The 14700-nt window shown below is 35.6% G+C and overlaps 2 non-coding genes across 2 annotated transcripts; both read left to right on the forward strand.

The window, feature by feature from the left end:
- The first annotated feature begins 502 nt into the window (after window positions 1-502).
- On the forward strand, window positions 503-608 carry LOC140876731 (small nucleolar RNA R71). Its single transcript, XR_012148968.1, has one exon. It is a non-coding gene; the product is annotated as a small nucleolar RNA R71 (small nucleolar RNA).
- Window positions 609-5697: 5089 nt separating this feature from the next.
- Window positions 5698-5803, forward strand: LOC140876728 (small nucleolar RNA R71). Its single transcript, XR_012148965.1, has one exon. It is a non-coding gene; the product is annotated as a small nucleolar RNA R71 (small nucleolar RNA).
- The last annotated feature ends 8897 nt before the right edge of the window (window positions 5804-14700 follow it).

Consider the following 14700-nt stretch of genomic DNA (forward strand, 5'->3'; position numbering starts at 1 on the left):
ATCACCCTTATTTGTATTGTATTCCGTAGGAGGATTCAACACATTATTATTGTTAGCATAAGAAAAATTTTCATGATTACGCAGACTAGGGTGATATTGATTGGGTACTGGATTACCTTGATAATTGTTGTAATTTCTGTTGTTCACATATTGAGCTTGCTCCACACTCTTAAATCCATCAGCAGAATTTACGGCAGTCACCAGCGATGCTATCTTAATAGAAACTTGATTGCCTTTGGTCAGTGAAGCCAACTGTGTAGAAATAGTAGCCATCTGAGCACTCAAAGCAGTGAATGCATCAACCTCATGAATTCCAGCAGACTTCCTTATTACAGATCTCTCACTCGGCCACTGATAACTATTAACAGTTATTTGCTCAAGCATCTGATAAGCCTGTTCAGGAAATTTAGAAAATATTGAACCTCTAGCTGCAGCATCCATAGAAATACGAGTTGGTCCATTCAAACCATTGTAGAATAATTTGATCTGTTCCCAATCCGAAAAATTATGGTTCGGGCATTTTCTAAGCAATTCCTTGTACCGCTCCCAAGCTTCATACAGTAACTCATAACCTTGTTGTTTGAAAGTAGTGATCTCAATTTTCAGCTGGGTAGACTTGGCAGGAGGAAAGTACTTAGCCAGAAATTTGGATGCCATCTCTTCCCATGTAGTGATACTCCCAAGAGGTAGTGACTGCAACCAACTACGAGCATTGTCCCTAAGAGAGAACGGGAACAATCGTATTCTGATGGTGTCCTCAGTAACACCATGAATCTTCACTGTGTCAGCAATCTCCAGAAAAGTACGCAGATGCAGATTTGGATCTTCAGTAGCTGCACCCTTGAACTGATTCTGCTGCACCATATTAATTAGAGCTGGCTTCAACTCAAAATTATTTGTCGTGTTGTTCTGTCGAGCTATCCCAGAATAATGAGTATTGATCACTGGTCGAAAGTGATCTCTGATCGGCACCGGAGAATTATTGACAACTCGTTCTCTTTCTCTTTCTTCAGCCATTTGTTGCAACTCTTCTCTTCTAGCTTTTCTCAAAGCTTTAGCAGTTTTCTCGATTTTCGGATCAAAGAGCAGTAAGTCGTAAATTTGGCTTTTTCGCATAAACTGCATAGACAGGAAAGATTTAAAATTAGAACTAACAAAATAAAATAAAATGCTCTAAATCAAAATTAAGACCAATTAGCACAATTTAATATAAATAAAATAAAATTCATTCCCCGGCAACGGCGCCAAAAATTTGTTGCGTGTTTTTTGCTCGCAAGCGCACGATGTCAAGTTATAATATAGGAATTAAGTCCAAGTCGATCCCATGGAGAATGAATAAATGATATTATATCAAATATTTGTAACTAATAAAATCATAATCCTATGTAGAGCTACGAAAATGGTTTGATTTTTATAAAACTAAAATTTGCAAGAACAAAACTAAATAACCACGAGTTCACAGGAGTAAAATTCAATAAGCGATGAATGCTAGAGGTTCGACTTCACTTGACTGTCCACCACAATTTATTTCTAATAATTGTTCAATTATCAATTCTTCTAGTTTATTAGCCAAGAATCTCAATTATTTTCTACTACCTCTCTCGAGTGTCAAGCAGAAATTCGTATTCAATAACAAACTCAATATCTCTATCAAAGTTCAATTATTAAATCCGATAAATAGCACAAGAATTCTTCTAATGACTTCTATGGAGTTATATGCCTCTCGAACAATATAAACACCAAAGATGTATTTTCTATGTCGTATTCAAAATCTCCTCTCTCGAGTGATAGATTCTAAATAAAATATCATTCAATCTATGGCCAGTAAATTGAAAGCATTAAAATCAGGAAAACACAAATAAACTGTGCGAATAATTCAAATATGTAAATCAAAATATCTCAATCATGGTTTTCAGTCAAGATCCGTCTATCTCTAGACTAAGAAATTAGTTCATAACAAATTCAAAGATCAAACAAAACTTGTTCTTCAAATAATCCATCAAACTAGAAAAATAGAGTTTAAAGGAAAACTAGAACGAAGTAAAATTAAGCTTTTCCATCGCCGGATGCCGCCGTCTTCTGTCTTTGTATCAAATTCTCGAGCTCTTGTGCACTTCAAAACTCTCAATAGCCGTCTCTATGCTCTGAAAACTTTCTAAACCCTCATATCCTCCTGAATAAGTCATAAAATCCCTATTAAAACTCGATTAAAGACTTTCCATATTTTTGGAGACTGCGCAGCGCTGGAGCGCTAATAATTCGGCGCTGGGGCGCTCAAGTTTCGTATTTTATTTTTCAATGATGGACGTCTAGCGCGGGAGCTCTCAAAAGACGGCGCTGGAAAACTAGAGCTGGGGCGCTACTTGTTCTTCCATTTCACCATCTGTGCAGCATTTTTGTAAAAATCATAACTTAAGTTCTAGCCGTCGGATCGAGCTGAAATTTTGACAGAAACTTTAAAACATCCTAAAATTCAATTTAAACGGTAGAGATTGGATTTAGGTGTCTGTAACATTCCCAGAAATTTTCTGAAGTTTGCTGTCCCGTAATTCGGCTTTCCGCTTCTTCTTGCTACTTTTCTTCAAATCCTTACAAATCACAAAAACAACAATAAATACGCATAATATTCAATCGATACATCAAAAAATCCAAGTCAAATCATATATAAATTAAGTGCATAAAATTCACTTATCAAATCCCCCCAAACTTAGACTTTTGCTTGTCACGAGCAAAACAATAATGAGCAATATAGTCGACCTCTGAATTTTTACATTTCAAGATTCAATACACATGCCTGCTAATTTTCTCAAGAGTTCTCGTGTGTGTGTGATTTTCCAATCTCATCTACCCACCTAACTTTCGGTAAAATCATGCAATCCGTAAGCTTCATAAAATCATTAACTCCGCCCTCAAGTTTCAAAATACTCTCAACCAAGTTCAACTTTTACTCACACAGATCAACAGGACTTTTTTGGTTAACATTAGGCTCAAGCATAATCAGCATAAGATAAGCATCCATATATATATCAATGCAAACAAGGACTCATGATGCAAAGCAAAGGGAATTGAATATTTTCAATTTGTGCAGGATTATGAGTAGCTAAAAAATTTTTATTTGCATTGCCAGACATTAGTCTTGGCTTTTTTCTACTCCATACATCTCCATCTTTATGCCTTGTATTTGGACTAGAATTTCAATCCATTTTTTTTTCTTTTCAAGGCCTCCCCTCACCTTACTTTCTCCGCCATTACTTTTCTTTGAACTTTTTTAGCTACTCAATTTGTTTTGGATTTTTCATGAATATAGAATGGCTAAAAAAACTCAATAGATTCGAAAAAAAAACGCCTAAATCACTTCTGTGATCTTAAAAATCTACCTCAGTTTCAAATAAAAATCACAAGAGTTAAGAATCAAATCCTCTAATCCACATCACAAATCCACATAATTTTTTTTCTAATTGCTAGGAGTATCGAAAAACATGGCATTCGTGCATAAATGTGAGAACTCAAGATTAAATATAGCTAACATAAACTTTTTCAGCACACAAAATTTATTTTCATCATAGGCCAACACAATTACAACATCATGCCTTCAACTCCAACTAACTCATAAAAAATTTCAAATTTTCACAATTTTTAAACACCCCCCCAAACAAAAATTGTGCATTGTCCTCAATGTACAGTATTCATTAAAAACAAGGGACACATACCTTAGGTACCAAGCATCAGTACTCAGCACCATCTTAATCACTCAAAACTCTTCATCAGGGGTGGCTCCTAAACTCTTTCAGCTCGATACTTTTTAACCTACACAATTCAAAATCATTATTAATGTCTAGTTTCCTCGTGATAAAAATAAAAACAAAAACAACTAAAAGAAAATAAAAAAAAACGCAAAAAACAACTAGCTTGGGTTGCCTCCCAAGAAGCGCTTAGTTTATAGTCCATAGCCCGACTTTATTCCAATTCTAGCCCAGTTCCGTTTTGTTGAGGGTCTTCCCTTTCGCTTTCACCCTCCAAATATATTCAACAACCTTTTTAAACATTGATTTCTTCTTCGTTTTCTTCTTCTTCTTTGGCACCTTCGGATCATTCTTCTTTGAATCTACCTCATGAACAAGTTTGGGATGACCATCCAGCTTCACAACTCGCTCAATCATGAATAATTCCTCGACGGGTGGATTACTTGATTTCTTGAATATGTTAAAAATAACTCTTTCTCCGTCCACACCCATCGACAACTCACCATTCTTCACCTCAATCTTGGCATCAGCAGTGGCCAAGAAATGTCTCCCCAATATTAGTGGCATATTTGCATCCTCCTCCATATCTAGCACGATAAAATCCGCCGGAAAATTAAATTTATCTATTTTTACCAAAACATCTTCAATGATTCCAAGCGGATATGTGATAGATCTATCAGCTAGCTGCAATGCGATCATTGTGGCCTTCACCTCGCCAAATCCTAAGCTCCTAAAAATAGACAAAGGCATCAGATTAATGCTAGCTCCTAGATCGCAAAGTGCATTATTAAAATAAGAAGAACCAATAGTGCAAGGAATAGTAAAACTCCCTGGATCCTTCAGCTTTTGTGGCATCTTCTTTTGGAGCACAGCACTACATTCTTCAGTTAAGCTCACCACCTCATTCTCTTGCAGCCTCCTTTTCTTGGACATCACCTCTTTAATAAACTTCGCATAATTCGGCATTTGTGCCAAAGCATCAGCAAAAGGGATGTTGATATGTATCTTCTTGAAAATCTCCAAGAATTTTAAGAACTTCTCGTCCACTGCCTTCTTCTTGAACCTTTGGGGGTATGGAAGAGCAGGTTTGTACATCATTTTCTTCTTAGGTTCAGACTCTTTCTCCTCGACCTTCTTCTCGTCAACTGCAACCTTTTCAGACGTCTTGCTCTCATATTTGCCCTCTTCATTATCCACCTGCTTCCCACTCCTCAACGTGATAGCATTACACTTCTCCTTGGGATTCATCTCAGTATTACTTGGGAATTGGCCTCTGTTATTATCTTTCAGTGCGTTCGCCAACTGCCCAATGCTAGTCTCCATGGATTGCAATACAGCACCCATGTTGGCCACATGCGTCTCTAAGCTGTCAAGGCGAGTCTCAGTCCTCGCCATCCTCTTGCTCGATTCCTGCACAAAAGCATTAACAACATCCTCCAAAGGAGGCTTAACCTCACCCTTATTTGTATTATATCCCGGAGAAGGATTCAACACATTATTATTGTTAGCATATGAAAAGTTTTCATGATTACGCAGACTAGGGTGATATTGATTGGGTACAGGATTACCTTGATAGTTGTTGTAATTTCTGTTGTTCACATATTGAGCTTGCTCCACACTCTCAAATCCATCAGCAGAATTTACGGCAGTCGCCAGCGAAGCTGTCATAATAGAAACTTGATTGCCTTTGGTCAGTGCAGCCTACTGTGTAGAAATAGTAGCCATCTGAGCAGTCAAAGCAGTGAATGCATCAACCTCATGAATTCCAGCAGACTTCCTTATTACAGATCTCTCACTCGGCCACTGATAACTGTTATCAGTCATTTGCTCAAGCATCTTATAAGTATGTTCAGGAAATTTAGAAAATATTGAACCTCCAGCTGCAGCATCCACAGAAATACGAGTTGGTCCATTCAAACCATTGTAGAATAATTCGATTTGTTCCCAATCCGGAAAATTATGGTTCGGGCATTTCCTAAGCAATTCCTTGTACCGCTCCCAAGCTTCATACAGTAACTCATAATCTTGCTGTTTGAAAGTAGTGATCTCAATTTTCAGCTGGGTAGACTTGGTAGGAGGAATGTACTTAGCCAGAAATTTGGATGTCATGTCTTCCCATGTAGTGATACTCCCAAGAGGTAGTGACTGCAACCAACTACGAGCATTGTCCCTAAGAGAGAATGGGAACAATCGTAGTCTGATGGTGTCCTCAGTAACACCATGAATCTTCACTGTGTCAGCAATCTCCAGAAAAGTACGCAGATGTAGATTTGGATCTTCAGTAGCTGCACCCCTAAACTGATTCTGCTGCACCATATTAATCAGAGTTGGCTTCAACTCAAAATTATTTGCCGTGATGTTCTGCCGAGCTATCCCAGAATAATGAGTATTGATCACTGGTCGAAAGTGATCTCTGATCGGCACTGGAGCATTATTGACAACTCGTTCTCTTTCTCTTTCTTCAGCCATTTGTTGCAACTCTTCTCTTCTACCTTTTCTCAAAGCTTTAGCAGTTTTCTCGATTTTTGGATCAAAGAGTAGTAAGTCGTAACTTTGGCTTTTTCGCATAAACTGCATAGACAGGAAAGATTTAAAATTAGAACCAACAAAATAAAATAAAATGCTCTAAATCAAAATTAAGACCAATTAGCACAATTTAATATAAATAAAATAAAATTCATTCCCCAGCAACGGCGCCAAAAACTTGTTGCGTGTTTTTCGCTCGCAAGCGCACGATGTCAAGTTATAATATAGGAATTAAGTCCAAGTCGATCCCACTGAGAATGAATAAATGATATTATATCAAATATTTGCAACTAATAAAATCATAATCCTATGTAGAGCTACGAAAATGGTTTGACTTTTATAAAACTAAAATTTGCAAGAACAAAACTAAATAACCACGAGTTCACAAGAGTAAAATTCAATAAGCGATGAATGCTAGAGGTTCGACTTCACTTGACTGTCCAACACAATTTATTTCTAATGATTGTTCAATTATCAATTCTTCTAGTTTATTAGCCAAGGATCTCTATTATTTTTTGAAAGAGTGGGTGCCCGGTTAGCCAACTTGTGGTTAAGGGCTTTTATGACTCTATGTAAAACAATCTTTTTTTTAATATAATTTACACTTTTATAATGGCATTGACTTTGTCTTTCTTCATATTGTTATATTATGATATACTATTGTTGTTTTGATAAAGACCTTGAATATACTATAGTGTATGTAAGATGTGGTAGCACATGGGGATGGCTATCATGAAACACATCTTATAGTCACTGTATATTCTAAACAGTTCCTAGTCAATTGAGCCGTCCGAAAATAAGGATAAGGATCGCTCGATATTGAGACTAGCATTTGCGATGCCGAGTACCACGTTTCATTGGTATGGAACATAGAGATGTTCAAAGCATGCAAATGGATATTCATATGATGAATGATCGAACTACCCTATTCGGACTTTCCAAGTGGTTAACACTTATCGAGTGGATAAAGTCCGCGGTTTTGGTTGTACACCATTAGTCCTTATTACTTGAAACATCATTGAGACTCTATATGCTAGTACTGTACTTTGACTCGTTTACCGACTCTATTGGGGTCATCAGGTGTCGGGATTGGGTACAGTTACGACACATATAGGAGTCGATGCTTTGTTGTCAAGGACTCACCACATACTTGCGAGTGTGGATATCCTATGCGATCTGAGGAGATATTAGTGTGAAGAATCTCTGGCCAGAGTACATGATGTGTTTTAGGTTACTTGGTGTTCCTAGTAACACATGCGATGTCACTAATAGATCTCCAAGATGTTATGCATAGTTATCGAATCTCGAACGACTCTCGATGCACCAATGGTTATTGATTCGATCGGGATATTTGGTTGAAGGGACCGTACTGTACGCTAACCAAAATCTACTGGTTCTTGCAGGCACTATCAGTAATACCTAGGGAATCATGGGGCGATGTTGCTAGGCGCTCTTACCATGATTCGATGGGTAAGTCGGAAATTGTTGTTCCGAGTCACAAGGAGTTGTGAGCCCACGGCTAGCTGTATTCCTGAACCATTGAGGGTTACACAAGTAATGGATTACTAAAACCCCGTAGAGATAGTTAAATTTAAAGAGTTAAATTTAATGAAAGAGAAGTTGGACTTCTTAATTAAAAGGGAGTGGGATTTCCTAAAATGACATAGGGATGGGCATTTTTGAAAATCACTGAATTCGGATTCAGAAAAATTATCTTGACTTTAAAAGATGCAGAAATGGTTTCTGTGCACATTGTTAAAATTAGTTTATCAATCGGAGTCACGATGAATTTTATATTAATTTCTAGAACAACGGGCTTGGCTTGTTGGGCTTAAGTTATGGATTGTGGGCCCTAAGGAGTTAGAGTCCTAATGCAATTATAACTTAATCTAGTCTAGAAATTATCTATAAATATATGTACTGTGATCGAAAATTACACAAGCTTTCAGTCTAGCAATTTTCGAAAATCAGTCTATATTATTCAAGAAGTTTTTCGAAAATTCATCTGTCCCTTTTGGAGAAAATTCGACTTGTGATTTTTGTGAAAAATTACAAATCGAATTAACAGATCATATCTGTTTATTCTCTACGTAAAACTTCTGATTGATTTCTAGTGCAGTCAATCAAAGGGTTTCTGTTTTTCATTCGTGGACCTAATTCCGGAGTTAGATCGTGACTGTCATCGGTTCCCGGGATTTACAAGAAGAGCAGATTAAATTCTGTTGGAGTTCACGATCAAGCCTTTGCTTGACGAGGTAAAAATTTAACTGTGTTTTTATTTTTACTTGAACAAATTTAATCGTAAAAGTTTTGATACCTATATATGGAATCGTTCCATATAATAAAATAAAATTTTTAAACTTCCGCTGCACCGGATATCAATTCTTAATTGATCTGAACACATTTTCCAACACTGGTATCAAAGCCAGGTTGCTCAGATCAAACGATTAAATTAATCGATTGTACAAAATTTTTAAGCCTCGGTTTTTGAAACAAAACGAAAATTTTAAAATTGAATTTTAATGGGCAAATCGGGCAGCGATCCTCGCTGCCCTGCCCGGGCCCCTCTTTGGGGCGCGGGCCTGCCCGGGATTGTCCCGGGCAGCACGGGAAAAAAAATTATTTTTAATTTTTAATTAAAAGTTTAATTTTTTGAAATTCTAGGTTTTGATCCGATCGAAAATTGTTTTTGATTGGTTCACGAGGCATCAGATCGAATTGTTCGAGTCCGAAAATTTTAAAATTGATTTTTGGATAAATTTGAATTTTTGGAAAATTTATAAACTTTATCCGTTAAATTAAATTTTATAAAATTAATTATTTTGGTACAATTGATGATAAGATATGATCTTATGGTTGGATAAGATAAAATATGATTTTATCTTTTAAATTATGATACCTTTGCATGTTTATCCAATTATTTAATTATTGAATTAATTATTGGATAAAGGATGATCGATTGCCATGACCAATGTTTTAGGTGTATGTTAGATAATTAAATTTGTCTTATTGTTGTTGGATTTTATTAATGGTCTTGGTTTATAGCCCAATATGATTGTCATATGTAATAAAAGTGGGCCTGGTTTATGGCCCGTTCCCATCCCTAAAAATGTATCCCATATTTGTCATCAAAATTTATTGTAAATTTATTAGATTTAGTGGGAGACAAAAATTTGAAGAAATGGTGGGCCCAGCAGACAATGAAGACCGAAAAAATGTAAATTGGAAGCTCAATGTAATAGGATTGCATTGCATACTTGCATATCACCTAGGATTGGACTTAGACTCGTGATTGGCAACCACGGGTCGATTAGTTAATGGGATCGATCATCCTTAAATAATATATGATATTATTGATGTATGCATGTTTAGACTAAATTGTATGAATCCCGCAAGCATACATAAATTGCATGATGAGACAAATTTTCAAAATTAAAAATCCCTCATTTTAAATATGATTTAAAATTGATATCAAGATTAATAAAAAGGGAATTTAAATATTGTTTAAATATTCCTACCTTCCATCAACGATCAATGTATGAGATGCTACCCGCGGATACGGTCCGGCTCATATTATTGGGGGGGGCCCGTTCGTCGGAAAGCTGTACATTGGATCGACACATGTTGTAAGTTGGGTGGAACTCCCATGGGATTGGCTCATATTATTGGGGATCCACATGGCGACCGTCCATCACAACTTAATATTGATGGGTTATCTTGACATGTCACAATAAACGACGTCATATTATTGGGCCCTTATTGGACATGAGGTAAAAACATGGGGGTTACTTTGGAAGTAATTGGGCTCTACCTTTTGAAAATTATGGTTGGATGATATTATTCAGGATCATGATTTGTCAATTGGACTCCATGTTCTCACTAAGGAAAACAGTTTCCCGTTTTCACTAGAGGGTAGTGAAATCGTTAAAATAGTGGGAGTGTAATTCATAAAATTAAAATTCGCCATATTTTATGTCTTTGTAAATTAATTAAACAATCATTGATTATTGTCTGTTTCCTTTTCAGTATACTATTACAATGACTTCTCGCAATCCACTGTTTTCAATTCTCGAACAAAACAAATTGACTGGCGTTGTGGGGACCTCGGGTTGCTAATCTCATCTTAGGGCAATAAACGATTAATAAACAATTAATCATAGCATAAAGGAATATTCAAACCAAGAGCTAAAATTTTTTTTTTATTTTTTTAAAATGAGCCCCTCGCTCGATCGGTAAAACTTGCCCGATCGAGCGAGCCAAAATATTCTGCTCTCGGGTCTGAACAAAAATGGCCTCGCTCGATCGGTGAAATGTTACCGATCGAGCGAGCAACAAAAAGCTCAACCTCTATTTTGCAAAATAAGGCCTCGCTCGATCCGTCGATATTAACCGATCGAGCGGGCTCCAAAATACTGGAAATCTGCTGCATCAAAAAGGCTATCAATTAATATACATGCATTGGCAAATAAATCCTATCTCATAAATACATCAATTCAAGAGAATATAAACTAGGATTTATCAACTAACAACATGTACAAGATCTCTGGTTTCTAACATGTTGGCATACAATACATTTCATCTACTTAAAACCCGAGTCCTCACTTGCTAAAACTGTTCTTGCTGCTATCCAAGCCAACTCTAGCTTGATCATGCCCCCAACCTGATGCAATGCACACATACAAACAAAGCAACAGCCGGATAGCTCCGGTGAGAATAAATCTCAGTATAAATAGCATGCATATACATCATTTAAACATATAACTAATTCACATCTTGAATTAACATAACATGCTAGCATTTATAAACGCATAATCTAAACCATAGAAGTCTCTAGGTTAATGCATAAATGCAATGCATGTGCCAAGGAATAGGCTAGCAAAGTGATACCAATAAAGCTTGGTTCTTTGGGATCCCGAGGAATAAAATAGCTCTCAAACTACCGACACTCCCATTCGAGGCAGCATCAAGTATTTTACTCCTCTGACTTTGGTGCAACTATAGTGAGTCTTCTGGCTCTGAACATAAATCCATAATCCGTGCCATGAGTCAAGCTGACTCTGGAAATAAATCTACATTCCATGCCACTCACTACAGCTCTCCAAACGTCATATGCACTCTAGGCGATGGCTGCCCTCTGTGCTAATTTAGGCTGGAGTTCAAGATGAATGCAACATAAGCTGTATGCATTAAAAGCTATAAAACACCTTGAACACTTGCTCAATAAACCAACTAAGAAAAACAAAGCAGCTAATCACATAAAGATAGCAATAAATCTGCAAGCATCTCATAAAACATGTAAAACATGTTCAATACAGAAAATACTACAAATCAGCTTAAACAGGTAAACATTTACATAAATGTTCTGGGAAATTCAAGAAAATGGATATCTTGAATAATCTATCCCATGTATGTAAACTTCAACCATAACATATATACAAATAGACAAGTATGTGATTTTAGGCAACTCGATAAGCAAAACAAGCTCGAGTTATTCTGCTCATCTATTGATGTCTATTCATACCTGCATTTCTGATTCAAATAGCTGACACTCTGTCATCAAATTCTGCTCATTTAAATTAGTGCTACTTGAAGGTATTCTTGATTCAACTTCAAACACTTCAAGTCATAAAAACTCGAACTCATCAATTCAACTTCGATAAGATTCAATTCAAATATGAAATAATGTATCACATAGCTAAACATCAATTTCCAATCTGAATCGATGTTTCTTTAAAGTTTATTCAGTTCAAATCTTGCTAATACAATCACAATTCAAACCTATGTCGCAACTATTCGAGTTCGATAAATCTTTCGATACAAATATAATTATATCTTCATTCTAAACATAATCTCATATTCCATTCATCCACAATTAATCTTGAAGATGAGCTCTAGACATTTAGAATGCATAACAATTCAAAATCTTGAACCGGCAGCGTAACGATACGATTTTGATCGTTCCAAAAGCTTAAACATCAATATTTCAATCATGTCCAGCATATATTATCACCAATTTCAGCAGCATAAAACGTGAACATCATCTCCTAACAAAATCAGATTTTCGAAAAATCTTTCAATATTCCAAAACATGTCCAAACGACGATCTTTTCTCGATCCGTCTTAGATATGCTATCGTCGTATATACTAGAACATGTTTTTACAATCAAATCTTAAGTTTAACAACAACTTAAAATTCAAACATGGTAGAACTTCATAAAACTTACGTCAAAAAGTAGCACTCGGAGCTGTGATCGCAAATATACGATCAATCGAAAATTCTACCGGGCGGATTGAAAGATATCGGAGCTTAAAAGAAGTCAAAAATTGCGTGAAGGGTTTTCTGATCTTTTCCCTGATTCCTCACGTTAATCTGATGAAAAAAAAGTGGGAATTGTGATATATATAGCCTTATTTGCATTTTGGCCCCTGAACTTTGGCCTAATTCAATTCAGTCCCCGGACAAGCGATTTAATTCAATTTCAATCAATTTCAATCCTAAATAATTTAAGAATATTAGAATTCAAGTCTAAACTCTAAATATTCTCAAATTAAATATTCTTGGATTAAAATTAAATCATTTCAGACATTATCGCATTTTAGTCCCTGAATTGCTCAATATTTGCAAATTGGCCCTTTCTCAGATTTCATCCTCCAAATTCATTCTTGATATTTATCATCTTGGAATTCACATCTTAAATTCCATAAATATCAATTGCAATTATTTTTAATCTTTTAATTTAAGAATTCCGAATAATAAAATCTTAAAATCCGAAAATCCTCAAATTAAATATTTCTGGCCCGAAATTGAAATTTCTAATTTCGTAACTTCTTCAAATAAATACCTTCTCATATCCGGAATTTAAATCTTAAATCCCGTCATTAAGAACTTAATATTTTCGGGCCTTACATTTCCTCCCCTCTAAGGAATGATTTCGTCCTCGAAATTGCATTCGATCTTACTGCTGATTCTCATAAGCTGTGTAGCTGACTGAAGTAATACTGACTTCAATTTTCTAAACTCTCGATATCTATTCTGATATCTTCTCTTCTATCGTATCTTAATCTTCTTTCTGATTGCTTCTGCAATCCTATCAATTCGCATTCACATATAATAACGAGTCAACTTATATCTAAGTTACTCTTTCTCGTGATCTAACTCTGTATCAGTTAGTCTGTCTTGCTTACAATCTTATCGACTTCGGTTGTATCTGAATTGAATGCACATACATATTCTAGCTGATATTCTTCAGCCAATGCATATGGATAACAATTCATCTATCTGATACTTTGAGTATTAATCAATAAGCTAGATCAAATACTCACATGAATCAATTCTGATATCTCTTTCTGAACCTAATGATGCTTGGAAAAGAATTTCTGAAGTGATCATTCGGTTCAGACTTCAAATCTCTATATTTGTTGCTCATTTGCTAGCTCTGTCATTGCTGTTCTATTCTTATTCTGTTCAAAGTAATCTTCCCATTCTCTATCGTTTCTTGACTCATAGCTGGTCTGATAGCTGATAGTTCTGAAAGATCGTTTCAATATAAAGACATTTCTGTGTTTCTGATTAATCAATCATCAAAATACTGTCTTTATAGCTATTCAAGAGCTCTTACAGGAATCATAGTAATCAAGTGGCAAATAATCAATCAACTAGTACCGAATCTAGTACTATAATTCTGAGTATATCCTCGGAAATCTGGATAATCACAGCTGATAATCCACTAATCGGAGGATGGTATACTGAAATCTCATACAACCAAACACTCAGAACATCTGACAATCATTGCCACAATCTAGAAAACCAATCTAAAGTCTCTATCTCGAAAATAGATTTCAATAATTCCTGTAATCTGATCATCTTGCTAATGCATAACCAGTATCTTTTATGGTTGTATCATATCTAATACACCATATTCTTGAATCTGTCGAAATCTACTACACTCTAAATCGTAACATCATGACGATTCAAGTAGCTTCGAACTAAAATTTTTCATAAAGTTGATCTTCTTTCAACTCTTATGTAACTAATATGTTACATAAATCACTTGAGTTCTTCTTTTCTGCTTCTTTTACTGGAATTCTAATATTGGTAACGTCAATTCTATCGTATCTGCTTTCATTTCTTTCACCAATACTCTTTTCCAAGTAAAGACTACATGTAAACATGTTTAAACAACTGAATGGATATTAATCTGCTGTCATATGCCATTGTTAGAATCTGATATTCCATATCTAGAATATTTGGCATAAACAAACGATTATTCACTGCAAAAATTTCATCTGTTCTGCTCTGCTGTCTTATCTCATATCTTAATCTTGCATTCTGAATCAATAGTCTAGTTCTTCATCTAAGATCACTATTTCTTTTATCTTTCCAAACAATTCACATTTAGCTTGGATCGCAACAATTCTGATCTTTTAAGTA

Source organism: Henckelia pumila, chromosome 1 (assembly GCF_033568475.1).
Source record: "Henckelia pumila isolate YLH828 chromosome 1, ASM3356847v2, whole genome shotgun sequence".
NCBI lineage: Eukaryota > Viridiplantae > Streptophyta > Magnoliopsida > Lamiales > Gesneriaceae > Henckelia > Henckelia pumila.